General features: G+C 42.7%; 1 protein-coding gene across 1 annotated transcript in view; it reads right to left on the bottom strand.

The window, feature by feature from the left end:
- The window catches only part of LRRC2 (leucine rich repeat containing 2), an 86962-nt gene that overhangs the window by 63243 nt on the left and 1122 nt on the right, over positions 1-22597 (bottom strand). Inside the window, exon 2 of the mRNA XM_011939231.1 lies at positions 17552-17657. The gene's annotated coding sequence lies outside the window, so the exon portion shown is untranslated. The remainder of the gene's footprint in view (positions 1-17551; positions 17658-22597) is intronic.

Raw genomic sequence — 22597 nt, 5'->3', positions numbered from 1 at the left:
TATGTTTCCTTCAAGCTGTGCAATTATTTTAACTATTGTGAGAAAATGTTCACGGTATATTTAGTTGTAAACCAAGCGATCAAACTACATATTGTAAAACCCATTTTTAAAATACATTGTATATATGTGTATGTGCAGTAAAAATGAAAACTATATTTTTTTTGTTGTTTTTTATTATACTTTAAGTTCTAGGGTTCATGTGCATAACGTGCAGGTTTGTTTCATATGTATACTTGTGCCATGTTGGTGTGCTGCACCCATCAACTCATCAGCACCTATCAACTCGTCATTTACATCAGGTATAACTCCCAATGCAATCCCTCCCCCCTCCCCCCTCCCCATGATAGGCCCCGGTGTGTGATGTTCCCCTTCCCGAGTCCAAGTGATCTCATTGTTCAGTTCCCACCTATGAGTGAGAACATGCGGTGTTTGGTTTTCTGTTCTTGTGATAGTTTGCTGAGAATGATGGTTTCCAGCTGCATCCATGTCCCTACAAAGGACACAAACTCATCCTTTTTTATGGCTGCATAGTATTTCATGGTGTATATGTGCCACATTTTCTTAATCCAGTCTGTCACTAAAAATGGAAACTATATTGAGCTAAATGTGAACTGGTTATTTCTAGGTGATGAGGTGCTTTATGGTGGTAGGTTTTTGCTCTCTGTGCCCTTCTGCATTTTCCAAAGTACCATGGTGAGGATGTGTTGTATCTGTTTTCCAGGGTCCTAAAAGTCCCTGGCAACCCCCTCCCCGTACCCCACCATGACTGGTCACAGAACCCTTTCACCTTATTGATTTTTACTGATTTTTTTACTGATTTCATATGGAATATGGCAACTATGTCTGGCTCAAAACTGAGGAAACCAGAAGAGCCGAGTCCCAGGTGAGTGCTCAGTTCTGTTTCTGGCTTTGATGTGTGTTCTTCTGTGAAGGACAAGATTTGCTTCTATTATTTAGGTACCACTTGGTCCATAATTAGTGTTTCTCCTAATTCCCTGCAGACGCAAACTTCCAAATAGGTGAAATTTTTTACAGTGCCCAGTGGAAAGAAAGTGAAATGGGATAAGCAGGAAGCAGTGAGGTGTACCAGAAAGCACAAAATCAGGAGGTAGACAGGCTGGGTTTGGAAGGTGGTCTGGCCACTTACTGACAGTTGGACCCAGCTTCCTAATCTGAATCTGGTTTAGTGCCTACATCACAGTATTAGAACTAAGTGACATAAAATAGTTAAATAGTTAAAACATTTATACAAAATAGATTCTCAATAAATGTCATATTTTCTTCTCTTTTTCCTACATATTTATCACAGAGGATTTTAAAACATTTCTGGGGCCAGAAACGTAATTTATTTTTTTTCTGAGACGGGGTTTCATGCTGTCCCCCAGGCTGGACTGCGGTGGTGCATTTACAGCAGCTCACTGCAGCCTTGACTGCCTGAGCTCAAGCGCTCCTGCCACCTCAGTCTCCCAAGTAGCTGGGACCACAGGAGCACACCAACACGACCAGCTAATTTTGCTAATTTTTTTCTTTATATCAACTTATTTTTATTGTGGTAAAATATACATAACATTTACCATTTTAATCATTTGTAAGTTCAGTAGCATTTAAGTACATTTGTATTGTTGTGCAACTGTCACCACCATCTATTTCCAAAACTTTTTCATCATCCTAAGCTGAAATTCTACCTATTAAACATTAACTACCCCTTTGCCCTTCCCCAGGCCCCTGGTGATTAATTAATCACTCTTAACTTTGTCTCTGAATTTGACTGTTCTGGATACCTCCAGTAGGGGGAGTTGTACGCTATTTGTCCTTTTGTGGTTGGCTTATTTCACTCAGCATCGTGTCTTCAAGGTTCATCCACGTTGCAGCATGTGTCAAACTTTTTTTTTTTTTGATGCTGAATATGTTTCATTGTATGTGTGTACCACATTCATCCATTGATGGAAATTTGAGTTGTTTCTACCTTTGATTACTGTGAATCATGCTACTGTGAACACTGGTGTACAAATACCTGTTTTGAGTCCCTGCTTTTTTTTGTGTACATACTCAAGTGGAATTGCTGGATAATATGGTAATACCAAGTCTCAATTTTGTGACATTTTGCATTCCCACCAGCAATGCACAAGGGTTCTAGTTTCTCTACATCCTTGCCTGGCACCTGCTTTGTTTTGTTTTGTTTTGTTTTGTTTTCATATTAGTTATCCTGATGAGTGTGAAGTGGTATCTCATTATGGTTTGGATTTGCATCTCCCTAATTATTAGAGATGAGGATTTTTTTTCATGTACTTAGTGGCTATCAACTCATTTTTAAAAATGCTTTCTACCTGGCCAAAGGAATAGCATTTGTGAAGTCCCAGATAATTTACACAAGTCTTGAAATTAAAAAATAGTAATGTTCATCTGCAAGCCATCTAAAATTATGAAGCAGAGGTACATGTTGGGAAATGGTTCTCTAGGGGGATACACGAGACTCTAGATTCTACCTTCAGATGGCCTACAGAGTCCTCAAAGTACTGGTCCCCTTGTGGGACCCATAGACATGCGTGGGTCCACGTTCTAGGGGTGGAGGGCATTCCCTGTGGGTGGACTCCCCCTGGTTCATTCAAAACACTGGTGCTGGTTTTTTAGTTTTTGGTTTTTTTTTTTTTGACAGAGTCTCACTCTGTTGCACAGGCTGGAGTGCAGTGGTGCGATCTTGGCTCACTGCAAGCTCCGCCTCCTGGATTCACGCCATTCTCCCACCTCAGTCTCCCAAGTAGCTGGGACTACAGGCACCTGCCACCACACCTGGCTAATAGTTGTATTTTTAGTAGAGATGGAGTTTCACCATATTGGCCAGGCTGGTCTCAAACTCCTGACCTCAAGTGATCTGCCCGCCTCAGCCTCCCAAAGTGCTGTGATTATAGCCATGAGCCACCATGCCCAGCCAATGGTGCTGTTTTAAAGGCCTGACATCAGAGAATGGGACAACTATGAAATGATAAGGAGAAAAAACCTTTGAGATGAGTGGCTAGATGCAGAATACATGTTTCTATTTCAATGAAAATTATGACAGGGTTGTACTATGGTGACATCAGTAAATAAAAGAAAATTAGAGGCCAAGCATGGTGGCTCACGCCTGTAATCTCAGCACTTTGGGAAAAGGCTAAGGTGGATGGATCACTTGAGGTCAGGGGTGTTGAGACCAGCCTGGCCAACATAGTGAAACCCCATCTCCACTAAAAAAAAGTACAAAAATTAGCAGAGTATGGTGATGTGCGCCTGTAATCCCAGCTACTCGGGAGGCTGAGGCAGGAGAATCGCTTGAACCTGGGAGGCAGAGGTTGCAGTGAGCCGAGATCCCACGCCTGCACTCCAGCCTGGGCCACAGAGCTAGACTTCATCTCAAAAAAAAAAAAAAAAGAAAGAAAATTAGAGGAAACGCAACACTGGTAGAAGCAGTTGCTTTGGAACGTGTCTAAGATGACACATATTTTGTATGCCATGTGTATTATATGTTGTATTCTTGAAATAAAGTAAACTACAGAAAAGAGTATTAAGAGAATCATAAGGAAGAGAAAATATATTTACTATCCATACAGTGGAAGTGGGTCATCATAAAGGTCTTCATCCTCATCGTCTTCCCCAAGAGACTCGTGTCCCAGAGGGGTTTCTTGAGCGCCCTGGGCACAGCCCGTGCCAGCCAGGGAGAGGTGACACTGATGCTGCAGTCAGCAGACACCTCACCTGCATTGCTGGGTGCGATGGGGAGCGCTGGAGCTGGGGTGGCCCTTCAGAGTTGTCCCCAGCTGAAGCAAGAAGCCAGGTCTTTCTACCCCTGGCATCAATCGGTCACGGAGCACAAGCTGCCCCCGGGAGGGTGCATGGCCTTGGGTAAGTGGACGCCTTTGAGATGAGGACAGTTCACACCCAACACCCCCAGCCTCTGGGGAAGGTGGATCTCATCACAGTCCACCGCTCATGCTGCTGGTTCCATTTCCTTCAGGATTCTCAATGGTCAGCTTTCCTGGGTGAACTTTAACAGAATATTGGTGGGCAGACTACAGTCCCCTCTCCTGCAGCTGATCTCACAGCACAACAGAGAACTGAGGTTCATCTCCCTCCTGTACCATTCTGCCTCCCCTTGCCCTGAGCTATCGCCTCTGCTGTTGTATGCAGATTGCCTGGTGGGAGTGACCAAACCTTCATCCCTAGAGGGTCTAAACCCCTGATCCCCATGCCCTTCTCAAGCTCAAATTGGTCAGGGGCACCAAAATATGCCCCTGTGGATCACCTGAGCTGAACCCTTGTACCCCCACAGCATTAGAATCTTCCCTGGGAGGAAGCACCTCCTTGGCCTCAGCAGTTCCTGTCAGTCAAGGGTAAGTCCCAGAGAGAGACACTAAGCCAGGAGCAGCCAACACGCTCTAATCCACCCCCAGGGAGTGCCCCCACAGCCTTCTCACATGTACACTGCCTGGCCCATGCTGCTTCAGTAACAGTGAATATTCAGCTTCTCTGATCACAACTTCTGTGCTCCACAGTTATCCTTCTACCTCACAGCTGACTCCGGAGCAACACATGGATCAGGGGAACTGACCCCTCACTTAGTTGAAAGTCCATGTATAACTTTGGATTCCCCCAAAACTTAACTGCTAATAGCCTACTGTTGACCAGAAGCCTTACCAATAACATAGTCAATTAACACATATTTTGTATGCCATGTGTATTATATGTCGTATTCTTGAGATAAAGTAAACTACAGAAAAGAGTATTAAGAGAATCATAAGGAAGAGAAAATATATTTACTATTGATACAGTGGAAGTGGGTCATCATAAAGGTCTTCATCCTCATCGTCTTCATGTTGAGTAGGCCAAGGAGGAGAAGGAAGAGGAGGGGTTGGCCTTGCTATCTCAGGGGTGCTGGAGATGAAAGAAAATTCATATATAAGTGGATTCATGCCGTTCGAACATATGTTGTTCAAGGGTCAACTGTGAATTATTTTACGAAACTACATGTGCCATTTCACAGGTCACTTCAGGACTTAGCTGTTGCAATAATCATGCAACAGTTAATGTTTAACCACTTCTTTCTTAGCTTAGACCTTAATCAAGGGCCATGCATTACTCCCATTTGTCAACATTCTCTGGTAGGGCTCCTCTCTGGCCTCAGCAAAGTCTTAAAACAACCAAAAAACAAAACAAGAAAAAAAGGTTGTGTGGGGAGAACCCAGGGAGCCTGACTGTTCACACTTTTCTGCAAGAACATCTCCCATCTGTAGTGCCCCCAGAGCATGGGTGACAGTCCATGTCTGTCCCTACTATAAACGGGGGAGCAGGGACACGATCACTCCAAACTCTACCAGCCAGTGGGGAGTTTCCAGGTGCCTTGTGTGAGCAAACAAGAAGAATGCAGTTACCTGTGAGCTCACTATTTTGTCTTGGAGCTATCGTTTTGTAAAAGCTTCACTTTTTTTTTTTGAGATGGAATCTTTCTCTGTCGCCCAGGCTAGAGTGCAGTGGCGCGATCTCCGCTCACTGCAAGCTCTGCTGCCTCCAGGATTCAGCCATTCTCCTGCCTCAGCCTCCCGAGAGGCTGGGACCACAGGCGCCCGCCACCATGCCCAGCTAATTTTTTTGTATTTTTTAGTAGAGACGGGGTTTCACCGTGTTTGCCAGGATGGTCTCGATCTCCTGACCTCATGATCCGCCCACCTCAGCCTCCCAAAGTGCTGGGATTACAGGCGTGAGCCACCGTGCCCAGCCCGAGCTTCACTTTTAAACATTTGACAAAACCAGTTGGCTCTACATTGATTCTACCAACATTGGAGAGTAGTCAACTGTGCAGATTTTGCCAACTATGCATGTGCACTCCTTGATTAAAAAGAATAAAAAGAGACTACCAAATTTCATTAAAGGGGCCGGCAGGAGGAATGGAGGGGAGGCCCTGAGGAAGGCAGCACTAGAGCCAAGGGCAGGGCTCAGCAGCTCAGGGATGTACCCTCTATGACTCTTTGCTAAGGAAAGGAAAGAGCTAAGGGTCAGCCCTGATGAGCACCTAAGGACCAGACAGAGGAAGGAGGAACAACCCGTGAGAAGACTTGAAGATAGAGGAAGCTTTACCGACCTGGCGAGTGTGGCTGAGAAGTCAGGAGCTAACGGATTTGAACCCCCATTTAATCAGAGGCAGCCCACAACACACAATGGGAAAGCATCCTGGGCTGCCACTGGCACCTCAGGGCTGACAACCTCACAGGCTGTTCAAGGAGCACAGCAAAGGCAGCCCACATTTTAAAAGCTGGCATGGATGTCAATAGGCCTTACATGGGCAGAGCAGCATGCAGAGGCTCACATTGTGAATTTTAGCTCCAGAATGAGTGTAAAAACAAACCGGCAATCCTGAGAGGACCCACAGACCCTCTCAAGGAAGTGGACTGCTCCTGCAGGACCTGGGAGACACCCCAAATACTGTGCTGGTATCCATGGTTGAGAGACCCATAGATGGTTCACATCACATCACTGTGCAGACAACCCCCAGTATCAGCCGGAGCCTGGTAGACTTGCTGGGTTGCTAGACCCAGAAGAGAGATAACAATCACTGCAGCTTGGCTCTCAGAAAGCCACATCCATAGGAAAAGGGGGAGAGTACTACATCAAGGAAACACCCCATGGGACAAAAGGATCTGAACAACAGGCTTCAGCCCTAGACCTTCCCTCTGACAGAGCCTATCCAAATGAGAAGGAACCAGAAAACCAACTCTGGTAATACGACAAAACAGGCTCTTTAGCAACCCTAAAAAATCACACTAGCTCACCAGCAATGGATCCAAATCAAAAAGAAATCCCTGATTTACCTGAAAAAGAATTCATGATGTTTGTTATCAAGCTAATCAGGAAGGCACCAGAAAAAGGTGAAGCCCAATGCAAGAAAATCCAAAAAGGATACAAGAAGCAAAGGGAGAAATATTCAAGGAAATAGATAGCATAAAGAAAAAACAATCAAAACTTCAGGAAACATTAGATGTAGAAATGCAAAATGTTCTAGAAAGTCTCAGCAATAGAATTGAACAAGTAGAAGAAAGAAATTCAGAGCTCAAAGATAAGGTCTTCAAATTAACCCAATCCAACACAGACAAAAAAGAAAAAAAACAGGAAAATATGAACAAAGCCTCCAATAAGTCTGAGAATATGTTAAATGACCAAACCTAAGAATAATCGGTGTCCCTGAGGAAGAAGAGAAATCTAAAAGTTTGAAAAGCATATTTGGGGGGAATAATTGAGGAAAACTTCCCGGCCTTACTACAGACTTGCACATCCAAATATAAGAAGCACAAAGAACACCTGGGAAATTCATCACAAAAAGCTTCTCGCCTAGGCACATTGTCATTAGCTTATCCAAAGGTAAGACGAAGGAAAGAATCTTAAGAGCTGTCAGACAGAAGCACCAGATAACCTATAAAGGAAAACCTATCAGATTAACAGCAGATTTCTCAGGAGAAATCCTGCAAGCTAGAAAAGATTGGGGCCCTTTCTTCAGCCTCTTCAAACAAAATAATTATCAGCCAAGCATTTTGTATCCAGCAAAACTAAGCATCATATATGAAGGAAAGATACAGTCTTTTTCAGACAAACAAATGCTGAGAGAATTTGCCACTACCAAGTCACCACTACAAGAAGTGTTAAAAACGAGCTCTAAATCTTGAAACAAATCCTGGAAACACATCAGAACAAAACCTCTATAAAGCATAAATCACACAGGACCTATAAAACAAATATACAATTTATAAAGCAAAAACAAAAAACAAAAAAAACAAGGCACACAGGCAACAAATAGCACAATGAACAGAATGGTACCTCACATCTCAATACTAACATTGAATGTAAATAGCCTAAATGCTACTCTTAAAAGATACTGGAGAATGGATAAAAAAAAATCACCCAGCAACTATCTGCTGCTTTCAGGAGACTCACCTAGCACATAAGGACTCACATAAACTTAAAGGGATGGAAACAGGCATTTCGTGCAAATGGACACCAAAAGCAAGCAGGGGTAGCTATTCTTCTATCAGACAAAACAAACTTTAAAGCAACAGCAGTTAAAACAAAGAGAGTCATTATATAATGGTAAAAGGCCTTGTCCAACAGGAAAATATCACAATCCTAAACATATATGCACCTAACACTGGAGAACCCCAGTTTATAAAACAATTACTAAAAGACCTAAGAAATGAGATAGACAGCAACACAATAATAGCAGGGGACTTCAGTACTCCACTGACAGCACTAGACAGGTCATCAAGACAGAAACTCAACAAAGAAACAATGGATTTCAACTATACTTTGGAACAAATGGACTTAGCAGATATATACAGAACATTTCATCCAACGACTGCAGAATACACATTCTATTCAACAGCATATGGAACTTTCTCTAAGATAGACCATATGATAGGCCACAAAATGAGTCTCAATAAATTTAAGAAAATTGAAATTATATCAAACACTCTCTCAGACCACAGTAGAATAAAACTGGAAATAACTCCAAAAGGAAACTTCAAAACCATGGAAATACATAGAAATTAAGTAACCTGCTCCTGAATGATCATTGGGTCAAAAAGGAAAGCAAGATGGAAATTTAAAATTTCTTTGAACTGAACAACAATAATGACACAACCTACCAAAACCTCTGGGATACAGCAAAGGCCGTGCTAAGAGGAAAGTTCATAGCCCTAAATGCCTGTATCAAAAAGACTGAAAGACCTCAAACTGACATCTAAGGTCACACTTCGAGGAACTAGAGAAATAAGAACAAATCAAACCCAAACCCAGCAGAATAAACGAAATAACCAAGATCAGAGCAGAACTAAATAAAATTGAAACAACAACAACAACAAAAAAAACACAAAAGATAAATGAAACAAAAAGCTGGTTTTTTGAAAAGATAAAATTGATAGACCATTAGCAAGATTAACCAAAAAAAGAAGAGAGAAATTTCAAATAACCTCATTAAGAAATGAAAAGGGAGATATTACAACTGGCACCACTGAAATACAAAAGATCATTCAAGGCTACTATGAACACTTTTACATACATAAATTAGAAAACCTAGAAGAGATGGATAAATTCCTGGAAAAATGCAACCCTCCTGGCTTAAATCATGAAGAATTAGATACCCTGAACAGACCAATAACAAGCAGCGAGATTGAAATGGTAATTTAAAAATTACCAACAATGGCCGGGCGCGGTGGCTCAAGCCTGTAATCCCAGCACTTTGGGAGGCCGAGACGGGCGGATCACAAGGTCAGGAGATCGAGACCATCCTGGCTAATACGGTGAAACCCCGTCTCTACTAAAAATACAAAAACTAGCTGGGCGAGGTGGCGGGCGCCTGTAGTCTCAGCTACTCGGGAGGCTGAGGCAGGAGAATGGTGTAAACCCGGGAGGCGGAGCTTGCAGTGAGCTGAGATCCGGCCACTGCACTCCAGTCCAGGCGACAGAGCAAGACTCCGCCTCAAAAAAAAAAAAAAAAATTACCAACAATAAAACGTCCAGGACCAGATGGATTCACAGCAGAATTCTACCACACATTTAAAGAAGAATTGGTACTAATCTTACTAATCTTTTTGATACTATTCCACAAGATAAAGAAAGAAGGAGCCCTCCCTAATTTATTCTATGAAGCCATCATCACCCTAATACCAAAACCAGGAAAGGACATAACCAAAAAAGAAAACTACAGACCGATATCCCTGATGAAGAATCCAACATGTCAAAAAGGTGAAGTGGGTTTCATACCATGATCAAGTGGGTTTCATACCAGGGATGCAGGGGTGGTTTAACATATGCAAGTCAATAAATGTGATACACGACATAAACAGAATTTTTAAAAAATCAGTGATCACCTCCATATATCAAGAAAAAGCATTAGACAAAACTCAGCCTCTCTTTATGATTGAAACTCTCAGCCGGGCACAATGGCTCACGCCTGTAATCCCAGCACTTCAGGAGGCCGAGGAGGGTGGATCACCTGAGGTCAGGAGTTCGAGACCAGCCTCAACATGGAGAAACCTTGTCTCTACTAAAAATACAAAATTAGCCGGGCGTGGTAGTGCATGCCTGTAATCCCAGCTACTCGGAAGGCTGAGGCAGGAGAATCATTTGAAGCCCGGAGGCAGAGGATAGGTTGTGATGAGCCGAGATCACGCCATTGCACTCCAGCCTGGGCAACAAGAGCGAAACTCTGTCTCAAAAAAAAAAAAAAACCCTCAGCAAAATTGGCCTACAAGGGACATATCTCAATGTAATAAAAGCTGTCTATGACAAACCCACAGCCAACATAATACTGAAAGGGGAAAAGTTGAAAGCATTCCTTCTGAGAACTGGAACATGAGAAGGATGCCCACTCTCACTGCTTCTCTTCAACATAGTACCGGAAACCTAGCCAGAGCAATATGACAAGCGAAAGAAATAAAGGGCATCCAAATTCGCAAAGAAGAAGTCAGACTGTCACTGTTTGCTGACAATATGATCATTTACCTCAAAAACCCTAAAGATTCCTACAGAAAGCTCCTAGAACTGATAAAAGAATTCAGCAAAGTTTCTGGATACTAGATTAATGTCTACAAATCAGTAGCTCTTCTATACAACAACAGCGAACAAGCAGAGAAACAAATCAAAAACTCAACTCCTTTTACAATAGCTGTAAAAAAATATAAAATACCTAGGAATATACCTAACAAAGGACTCGAAAGATCTCTACAAGGAAAACTACAAAACACTGCTGAAAGAAATCGTGGATGACACAAACAAATGGAAACACATCCCATGCTCATGGATGGGTAGAATCAATATTGTAAAAATGACCACACTGCCAAAAGCAATCTACAAATTCAATGCAATCCCCTTCAAAATACCACTATCATTCTTCACAGAATTAGAAAAAGCAATTCTAAAATTCATATGGAACCAAAAAAGAGCCCCCATAGCCAAAGCAAGACTAAGCAAAAAGAACAAATATGGAGGCACCACACTACCTGATTTCAAACTATACTACAAGGCCGTACTCACCAAAACAGCATGGTACTGGTATAAAAATAGGCACATAGACCAATGGACTAGAATAGAGAACCCAGAAATAAATCCAAATACAGCAAACTGATCTTTGACAAAGCAAACAAAAACATGAAGTGGGGAAAGGACACCCTATTCAACAAATGGCACTGGGATAATTGGCAAGCCACGTGTAGGAGATTGAAACTGGATCCTCGTCTCTCACCTTATACAAAAATGAACTAAAGATGGATCAAAGATTTAAATCTAAGACCTGAAACTGTAAAAATTCTAAAAGATAACATTGGAAAAACCCTTCTAGACGTTGGCTTAGGCAAGGATTTCATGACCAAGAACCCAAAAGCAAATGCAATAAAAACAAAGATAAATAGCAGGGACTTAATTAAACTAAAGAACTTTTGCACAACAAAAGGAACAGTCAGCAGAGTAAACAGACTACTCACAAAGTGGGAGAAAATCTTTACAATCTATACATCTGACAAAGGACTAATATCCAGAATCTACAACGAATTCAAACAAATCAGTAAGAAAAAAACAATCCCATCAAAAAGTGGGCTAAGGACATGAATAGACAGTTTTCAAAAGAAGACATACAAATGGCCAACAAATGTGAAAAAAAATGCTCAACATCACTAATGATCAGGAAAATGCAAATCAAAACCACAATGTAATACCACCTTACTCCTGCAAGAATGGCCATAATCAAAAAATCAAAAAACAGTAGACGTTGGCGTGGATGCAGTGATCAGGGAACACTTCCACACTGCTGATGGGAATGTAAACTAGCATAGCCACTATGGAAAACAGTGTGGAGATTCCTTAAAGAACTAAAAGTAGAACTACCATTTGATTCAGCAATCCCACTACTGGGTATCTACCCAGAGGAAAAGAAATCATTATACAAAAAAGATACGTGCACATGCATGTTTATACCAGCACAATTTGCAATTGCAAAATTGTAGAACCAATCCAAATGCCCATCAATCGATGACTGGATAGAGAAACTGTGGTATATATATACAATGGAATACTACTCAGACATAAAAAGGAATGAATTAACAGCATTTGCAGCGACCTGGATGAGATTGGAGACTATTTTAAGTGAAGTAACTCAGGAATGGAAAAACAAACATCCTTTGTTCTCACTGATAAGTGGGAGCTGAGCTATGAGAACACAAAGGCGTAAGAATGATACAATGGACTTTGGGGACTTGGGGAGAAGGGTGGGAGGGGGGTGAGGGATAAAAGACTATGAGTAGGGTGCAACATATACTGCTCAGGTGATGGGTGCACCATAATCTCACAAATCACCACTAAATAACTTACTCATATAACCAAATACCACCTGAACCCCAATAACCTATGGACATTTTTTTTAAATGTAATGCCCACCTTGGCACAGGTATAGTACAAGCATCCTCATCTGGGAGGGAGAAACACAATCTGGGGCTCCCACATGCCCCTCCTACTTTTCCTACCTCCTGGACCCCTGCCCCTGCCATAGGGGAATGTCCACTCTGTGAGCCCCCACTGAATCCCCTCATGTACCTTTAGTCTCTTGTAGGTTCCATTATGCTCCATCACACTGATATGTTTTCATGTCTGTCAGCCCGACTGGTCTGTACGCATCCTCGGCACCTGTGTGCTGGCTACGGGAATCCTAGGGCCATTTCATAGAAGCTTGATAAGTGGAGGAAGGAAAGATAAAAGGAAGAGAGGGAGAGAGGGAAGGAGGAAGAGGGGAGATGGGCAAGCAGAGGGTCTTTCTCATTAACAGTGACAAGACCCTCTTACATAATTAGATTGCCTCCTACATCCCCCAACACGGGGAAGATGGTAAAGAAAGAATAAAGCAGTGCAGAGACAGAGCTCCTTTAGAGGAGAAGCAGGCCCTGTCAGGTCTGGTCACCCACTAGGAGTCTGCGCTTCCCTGCAGACCTGGCCAGCTGCATCCCCCTGGTCAACACTGGTCTAAAAGGAAAAACGGAGAGAGCGAAATGAAAACAGAAGAGGGAGCTCACATTCTTCTCCTTGGTGATACAGCACTGCTGACCTGCACAGGTATTTCTGATGCTGATTGTGTGGTGTAAACCCGTAATTCTCAGATTTGCCCCAGTTTCATATAGTGAGCCCTCCATGGCAGACGCCAATGCTAGGAATCAAAGGCAAATGGGAAATTATAAAGTCCCCATTCAGATTTATTTTCAATTGGAAAAAAAAAAGTAAGGACTAAGGGTTCGATAAATCATTACATCGTATTAAGCAGAACAATTGACATTGCTATTGTAGCATTTCATCTTCAAAAAAGTCAAAACTGGCTTTTGGTTGAAAGCATTCCTTCCTCCTGAGAGCTGGAACAAGACAAGGATGTCCACTCTCACCATTTCTATTCAGCAAAGCACTCGAGGTCCTAGCCAGAGCAATTAGACAAAAGAAAGAAATAAAGGGCATCCAAACTAGTAACGAGGAAGTCAAACTGCCTCCAGAATAAACACATCAAAACATAAAGCTAAGAGAGGCTGTCAGGCTTGACTGTAATGAAATAATTGTCCCATGTTGGGTGTTTACAGAAAAACATTTTATGAGTAATGAGTAATCTTTTATTTCTCCTTTTTTAATTTGCTTATTTTTGTTACAGATGCATGCTTGGGTAACAGCAGACCACAGGCTAATATATTTTTACTACAGAAAAACGAATCTGCCAATGCAAGATGTGGGAATATCTTTAACCATCTTTGTGAAGAATACAATAGACTGGTTTTCATAGGACATTAATTGAAAATTACAGGAATCTGTAAAAATAGTGATTGTCTGAGATCAGTCACCTACTGTAAAAAAGAATTGTGTGGAAGTCATGCATATATACTGCTTTTCATGTACCAATTTTCCCATAGCTCTCAATAAAGTTTTATTATTAATGATTTAAATCATTATTGATTTATTGCAATTGATGCATTACAATTAACTTATTACCAATGACGTTAATCATTATTGATGGTTTAATTATTAGTGATGAAGTCAGCACTGGTGATTTAAATCAGAAGAGGAATTTAACCTTAAAACACCTTGTTAGTCTTTATAGCATCTCCTCACGTGAAAAGAGAAGGTTTTTATCAGACACAAGAAAAAAAAAAATGGAAAGACCATTGCTCACCCACAGGTAGTAGAGCGGACAAAAGCTTGGGGAACAGAGCCCAAATGCCCACTGTGTGACCTCGGGCAAATCACTTACCCTCTCTGTGCCCCTGAGTGCTGAGGTGAGGACTGGATGTCAGTTCATTCATTTGAAGAATGAGAATGGTACCTCCCTAGAATGCTCTGCCAGCATCATTGTCACCGAGCCCTGTGCAGATATGAGCATACAGAGATGAGCACGTGTAGGCTCAGAGGGATCATGGGTGCCTTGAAACCCATCCACAGTCCAGGACCTCGGCTTAGGAACCCTCCCAGAAATCACTGTGTGTTAAATGTGTGGAGATGACCTGAAATCCCCTCATTTCACAGATGAATCTACAATGATAGGAGGGTTGAGAATGATAAGCGTTTCCAAGGCCACAGCTCCACCAAAGCCTGTCTTTACTCAGCCCCTGGACTCTCCCCGTCCCCTAGGCTGTCCCCTGATGACACTTCGTTCATCAGGAGAGAACATAAAAGGCCTTAACTGACAGAAAAGTAATTAGACACTGGTAGAGCAGCTGGGAGGAGCCTGGAAAGAACCGATCCTGCATTCATGGTGGAGGTCCTCAAAGCCCTCAAGTCCAACTGCTGGCACCCCTCATTGTCCAGCAGCTGCCCTGGCTGGTGCCGTGGTCACTCACAGATCACAGGCTGCACTCCAGACCCAGGATGTCAGCCCCTGCCGTGACCTGAACACATGTTTGTTCACCCACCCCCGGGCTGCAGAGTAGAGGGGGTTCCATTCCATGGTCACTGCAGCCTGATCCCTTCTCCCTGAAGCCCACCTCGGGGCTGGCCAGAGAGCTGCTCTGTGATCCACCTCTGCCCTCTCCAAGCAGTATACCTTGAAACCTAAGGATGTGCCCAGGCAGACATGACTGGACTCAGCAACCTCATTCTGAGTGTCTGGAAAGACCCCAAAGAGTCTCTTGCACAAAATAATCTACCCAACAGTACTACTGGAGAATCTTCCCCGATCTCATGTTTTCTTCAGAGAATGACGTGGAACACTCCAGTGAAAATGCTAGTGTAATCCAGGGCGGCTTACTAACTAGTATCCACCTCGACAGCCAAGCAGGAACTGCTTATCTGAAAGTAATGGAATACGGATCCGATTTATAAAGGGGTTGGAAAATGTCAGGCCAAGTGAGACACAAGCCCAGGCCATGTCAATTTCGCAGTTGTATCCATTGCCATGCACAATTTTAAATGAGGTCTTTGAAGATAAATCACCAGTGGCACAGACTTCCAATTACTCACAGATTTCTGCATCACAAAGTGGTACAGTCTTCCCAGAACACTCAAAGGCACTTAAAGCTTCGGAGGGAGGCTTCTGTCAGAGTTGCAGAGGATGCTTCTCAGAGGAGCTCCAGTTCCTGGCACTGTATCAGTTGGGGTCTGTGGCAGGCAGGCGGAGTGGGGTATTTGGGTCGGCAACTCTGCCCAATCCCTCTGTCAAGTCCAGTGCCCTGCCCAGATGGCCCAGCATGCACAGGCCTACTCTCCTGCAGGCCTCATCCTCTTCTCTGATCACGCCCTCTGCAACAGGAGCAGCATCATTTGGGGGCCTTCCCTTGCCTGTCTGTGTCTTTTGTTATATTTGTTGCATTTTTTAACACTTTTTTAAAATCCTCATTGATAACTGATTAAATTAGATAATGTAATTGAAAGCACTTTGTAAACTAAAAAGCGTTCTACAAAGTCTGTATTAAATTTTTATTGTTGCAGACTCACAATCATGACTCAGGACTCTTGACCTGTCCATTAGGAGCCCAGCCTGGTAAGGGGCTTGCTGAGGGATGGAGACAATAGATGTTCAGCTGCTTCCTATTTAACAGTCCCCCATGGTCTTGGTGAAGGGGGCCCAGGTTGGTCCAAGATGAAAGCCACCCAGATGTGGCAGAGTAAGGGACACAGCCCCTTGGTCAGTCACTGATGTTATTTCCTGACTTGCCTTGGATCTAGCCTAGCCATCCAGAGACTTTTTTTTTGAAATGGAGTCTCACTGTGTTGCCCAGGCTGGAGTACAATGGCATGATCTCAGCTCATTGCAGCCTCCGCCTCCTGGGTTCAAACGATTCTCTTGCCTCAGTCTCCCAGGTAGCTGGGATTACAGACACCTGCCACCACACCCAGATAATTTTTTTTTTTTTTTTTTTGAGACGGAGTCTCACTCTGTCACCCAGATTGGAGTACAGTGGCACAATCTCAGCTCACTGCAACCTCTGCCTCCTGGGTTCAAGCGATTCTTCTGCCTCAGCCTTCCAAGTAGCTAAGACTATAGATGTGCACCATCACATCTGGCTAATTTTTATATTTTTAGTAGAGACAGGGTTTCATCATTTTGACCAGGCTGGTCTCGAACTCCTGACCTCATGATCTGCCCGCTCAACCTCCCAAAGTGCTGGTATTACAGGCATGAGCCACTGCACCAGGCTAATTTATATATTTTTAGTAGAGACTGGGTTTCACCATGTTGGCCAGACTGATCTTGAACACCGAACCTCAGGTGATCCGCCCACCTCGGCCTCCCAAAGTGCTGGGATTACAGGCATGAGCCACCTCGCCTAGCCTAGCTTGGAAACTAGGACCCCTCCACGATACAGACACACCCAGTACCGTGTGTTGTTTATAAATTCCTCTCTCCTCTAAAAGATGCCAGAGCTCCTTGGAGAAATGACTGATTCCAGGGCTGAGACAGGGAAAATACAAGATGACACTGAAGCATTTTGTGGCAAAAAGTAAAGATGTGCACAAAGAATGAGGGGAACATCTCAAGGGACACAGAAATCAGCTTGAGGTGACTCCCACTGGCCAAATGTGAGACAACTTGAGCATCAAAATTAAAAGTGATATAGCTGAGAGCGGAGGCTCACTCCTGTAATCCCAGCACTTTGGAAGGCTGACATGGGAGGATCACTTGCGTCCAGGAGTTCAAGACCAGCCTAGACAACATGGCAAAACCCCATCTCTACAAAAAATACAAAAACTAGCCATACGTGGTGGTGTGCACTTATAGTCCCAGCTACTCAGGAGGCTGAGATGGGAGGATAGCTTGAGCCCAGAAGACGGAGGTTTCAGTGAGCCGAGATCACACCACTGCACTCCAACCTAGGTGACAGAGTGAGCTGTCTCAAAAAAAAAAAAAAAGTGATAATGACTTATAAGCTATTAAATAAAATAATAATTTATAAGTTCATACTGATAGTAAATTGATATCTAGGTCAATAGATCAATAGGCTAATGGTTGAGAAGAGGAAACTTCTCTACTGTAGGATGTCAACTAATAAATCCAAAGGGAAAGATGGAGTTAGAAAATTACATGTGTGGACAGGCACAGTGGCTCATGCCTGGAATCCCAGCACTTTGGCAGGTTGAGGCAGGAGGACCACTGAGCCCATTCTGGGCAACATAACAAGATCTTATCTCTACAAGAAAAAAAAAATACAAAAATTAGCAGGGTGTGGTGGTGCACATGTATAGTCCCAACTACTCTGAAGACTGAGGCAGGAGGATCCCTTGAGCCCAGGAGTTCAAGGCTGCAGTGAGCTATGATAACGCCACTGCACTCCAGCCGAGGTGACAGAGTGAGATCTCATCTCTAAAAAATAATAAGTTAAAAATAAAGCAAAGTTACATTTGTAACCATCATAATAAAAATTGTTGGTGGCAAAAATCATCCATGGATGCTAAAACTAGAGTCTGAAAGTTGGACGGGCAACAAGATGTTTGCTCAGTCTCACAACATCTCCCCACAAGATGCTTATTCATTGTGAAGGGAGAAATAGTCACTTTACAGGGAGAAAACTGGTAGATTTCACCTTGATCAAGTGACCAGTGTTGACACCAATATAGGAACAAATGGCTATCTTCTGCTTCCGGTGAGGATGCCCCAATGGGAAACATCATCTCTTCAATGGCACTCACACCCAAAATCCACAGGCTGAGTCTAGTAATGATGAAACATCAACCAAAACCAAACTGAGAGGGATCCTACAAAGTGCTGGCCTGTGATCTTTACAAACATCAGTGTCACAAAAGAAAAAAAGGGTGCTGAGGAAGTGTGCTAAGCTAAAAGTGGCTGAAGAGACAAGATAAGTGAATGCCATGTGTGATCTGGGATTGAATCCCAGGAAAAAGAATTGCTGTAAGTTGTATTAAATCTGAAAAGTGTTTGTATATTAGATAATATTTGTTAAAATTCCTAATTTTGATCACCGTATGGTAGTTACATAAGGTACTGTTCTTAAGAAATATACGATGAAGAATTTCGTGGTAAAAAGGCATGTTGTTTGCAATTTACCTTCAAATGACTCAAAAACAGAACTAGATGGATAAATAGGTGGTGGGTATAGCAAGGGACAGAGAAAGAGTCAGGAAATGCTACAGCAAAGGTGGCAAAATGACATTCGGTTAATCTTGGTGAAGGATATTCTATGTACTATTCTTGAAACTTTGCTATTAAATGTGAAATTATTTTAAAGTAGCAAGTTTATTAAAAAGCAAAACAAAACATGGCAAGTGAAATGAAAGATATTAAGCAGGATATATGCAGGATGGGAATATAAAATGGTACAGACACTCTGGAAAATAGTTTGGCAGTTTCCTAAAACACTAAACATGTGCTTACCATATGACCCAGTAATTGAGCTCTTGGGTGTTTATCCCCAAAAAAGGAAAACTTATGTCCACTAAAAACCTGTACATGAATGTTCCCAGCAGCTTTATTGGCAATACTCGAAAACTTGAAACCACCAAAACATCCTTCAACAGGTGACTGGTTAAACAAACTGGTGTAGTCGCACCATGAAATACTACTTAGCAATAAAAAGGAACAAGCTATTCATATATCCAACAGTTTGGATGAATCTCAAGGAAATTATGCTGAGTGCAAAAAGCCAAACTCAAAAAAAAGTCACACACAGTAGGATTCTATTTGTATAGCATTCTTAAAATGTTGCAGAGCACAGATTTGTAGTTCTGTGCTCTGAAACTACTACTAGAGGATGTGGAGAAAGGGAGGGAGGGAGGAGGCTATGACTCTAAGAGGGCAATCAGAAGGACCTTTGTGATGGAATGGGCCTGTAGCTTGACTGCAATAGATACACAAGTCTATGCATACTGCAACTGCCTTCACAAAACTCGTAACAGTGAGAAAATTACCAAAATGAAAGAGATCTGACCTAACCAGTTCCATCTTGCCTGTAACCTTCAAACTGCCCTTGTTCATTCCTGGACATGGGCCAAGCTATCTCTGGGAGAAATTTAGTTTACAGTTTAAATGATAATACCCCTTCCCAAAACTAAACCTCTTTTGTAAAACTCATGAAAGGCCACCAGATTACAAGAGAGGCCTGAATTCTTCTAAGATAGTTAAATAATTACAAGTCATTATTCTGGAGGTCACAAGATTTATAACTTCTCCAAATGCTCCTATAATTAACATCACTATTGTCTAACCTAACATTGGCCTTTTGAGATATCTTTTCAGGCTTTTGCATTTCAGCGACTGGATGACTCCTCCTGGACTGGCAACTCCTCTGTGACCCCACCCAAAAGAGAACTCAGCACCCGAGGACCATTTTCCACACCCTTTTGATTGCATCCCTTACCAATCAGTATTCCTTCTTTCTTACCCCTCTGCCCACATAAACCATCCTTGAAAATCCCTAGCCTCCAAATTTTGGGGGAGGCTGATTTGAGTAATAATAAAATTCCAGTCTCCCATTTAGCCAGCTCTATGTGTATAAAACTCTTGCAATTAAACTCTATTGCAATTTCCCCATCTTGACAAATCAGCTCTATCTAAGCAGCAGGCAAAATGAACCCACTGGTTGGTTACAATATGACAGAACTGAATGAGCTATACATGCACACACACACAAGTGCATGTGAGAAATCCGAAGAAGCCCTGTAGATAGTACAAATGTCCATTTCCTGCTCTTGATACTGTGCTATGGTTATGCAAGAAGCTAACACTAGAGGAAGGGTGCGCGGGACCTCCCTGTACATTTCTTTTCAACTTCCTGTAAATCTATAACTATTCCAAAACACAAAGTTGAAAACAAACAAACAAGAAAACAAGTCTAAACAAAGCCTGTGTGCACTCCCCTGTTATACCACTGGTGACTCTGCTCCCAAGAGATGTCCTGTGGGGAGTCTATCCTTCAGACTGTCATCTTGTCTTATCTTGTCTGATAACCCCTGTCTTAGTCCATTGAGTATTGCTATAAAGGAGTATCTGAGGTTGGTTCACTTATAAAGAAGAGAGGTTTATTTGGCTCATGGTTTTGTAGGTTGTACAAGAAGCATGGTGCCAGCATCCACATTGGGAGAGGGCCTCTGGCTGCTTCTCATAGTGGAAGGGAGCTGGTGTGTGCAGAGATCACATAGCAAGAGAGAAAGCAAGAGGTGGGGCAAGAGGTAATCTTTTTAACAACCAGCTCTTGTGGGAACTTACAGAGTGAGAACTCATTCACCTTGGAGACAGTTGAAGCTCACGTTGGATTAGGACTTTGAAGTCAGGCTGCTGGATTCAAAGGCCAATCTGTCACTATTCACAAAATCTTAATCTATTCATGAGGGATCTGAAACAAACACCTCCCAATTAGGCCCCACCTCCAAAACTGAGGATCAAATTTCAACATGAAGTTTTGGGGGGACAATCATCCAAACTACAGCAACTCTCAAAACTTTGTATGTGATCTCAACCCCCTTCCTCATGTATCTTAGCAGTCGGAAAAGATGGTGGAAGTACAAGGGCAGAGACACACAAGAGTCTGCGTGTAGCCTGTAAGCACAGGATCAACTCTAAATGCTGAAGCTCACGTTGGGTTAGGACTTTGAAGTCAGGCTGCTGGATTCAAAGGCCAATCTGTCACTATTCACAAAATCTTAGATACAATGCTTACCCATTTGTGTTTCAGTTTTCTTATCTATGAAAGGAGGATGATAATAGTACCCATATCATAGGACTATTCTGTGTGTGAGGTGTGCATGTATATGTATATAGCTTAGAACAGTACCAGACACCTAGAAAGAGTTAGTAAATATTAGTTGTTATTTATAATACTCATAAAAACAACTGCTTAATATTATTATAACTCTCTACAAGTTTTAACATTCCTATTTTACAACGAAGAAGCTAGGTCTTGGCAAAACCAATTAACTAGCATGGCCCCGTCAGTCACAGGACAGTTTATGCCCTTTTCAATATGCGTATTTGATTAAGTCTCTATGGATACCTTACTAGCAAAAGAAGAAAAAGAAAATCCAGAAAGCAGAGAAAAGGACAAAGAATAAATTCTAGGCCAGGTGTGGTGGCTCATGCCTGTAATCCCAGCACTTTGGGAGGCCAAGCAGGGTGGATCACGAGGTCAGGAGTTCAAGACCAGCCTGGCCAAGATGATGAAGCCACGTCTCTACTAAAAATACAAAAATTAGATGGGTGTGGTGGTGGGCGCTTGTAATCCCAGCTACTCGGGAGGCTGAGGCAGAGAATCGCTTGAACCCGGGAGGCAGAGGTAACAGTGAGCCAAGATCGTGCCATTGCACTCCAGCCTGGAGAGAGAGCGAGACTCCGTCTCCAAAAAAAAGAGAATAAATTCTATCCCAGGAAGAAAGATTGTACAGTTGACATTCAATAATGCAGGAGTTAGGGGTACTGATGGCCTGTGCAGTCGAAATCTGCCTGTAACCTTTGACTCCCCCAAAACTCAACTACTAAAAGTGTACTGTTGGCCCAAAGCCTTACTGGTAACATAAACAGTATATACATTAGCACATATTTTGTATGTTATGTGTATTATATACTATATTCTTACAATAAAATAGAGAAAAAATTTATTAAGAAAATCATAGAGAAGATAAAATTTATGGGCAAGACACAATGGCTCATGCCTGTAATCTCAACACTTTAAAAAGCCAAGATGGGAAGATCACATGAGGCCAGGAGTTCAAAACCAGCCTGGCCAACATAGCAAGACCCCGTCTCTACAAAGAATACAAAAATTAACTGGGCATAGTGGCACACGCCTGTTGTCCCAGCTACTCAAGAAGCTGAGACAGGAGGATTGTTTGAGCCCAGGAGTTCAAGGCTGTAGTCAGTCATGTTCATGCCGCTGCACTCCAGCCTGGGCAATAGAATGAGAATTTTTTTTTAAATCTTTATAAAATAAATTGTCGGCTGGGCGCGGTGGCTCAAGCCTGTAATCCTAGCACTTTGGGAGGCCGAGACTGGCGGATCATGAGGTCAGGAGATCGAGATCATCCTGGCTAACACGGTGAAACTCCGTCTCTACTAAAAATACAAAAAAACTAGCTGGGCGAGGTGGCGGGCGCCTGTAGTCCCAGCTACTCCGGAGGCTGA

This window comes from Colobus angolensis, unplaced genomic scaffold (genome assembly GCF_000951035.1).
Source record: "Colobus angolensis palliatus isolate OR3802 unplaced genomic scaffold, Cang.pa_1.0 Scaffold18, whole genome shotgun sequence".
Classification (NCBI taxonomy): domain Eukaryota; kingdom Metazoa; phylum Chordata; class Mammalia; order Primates; family Cercopithecidae; genus Colobus; species Colobus angolensis.
Note: the sequence above shows the minus strand (reverse complement) of the source record. Positions and strands in the feature narration are given on the sequence as shown.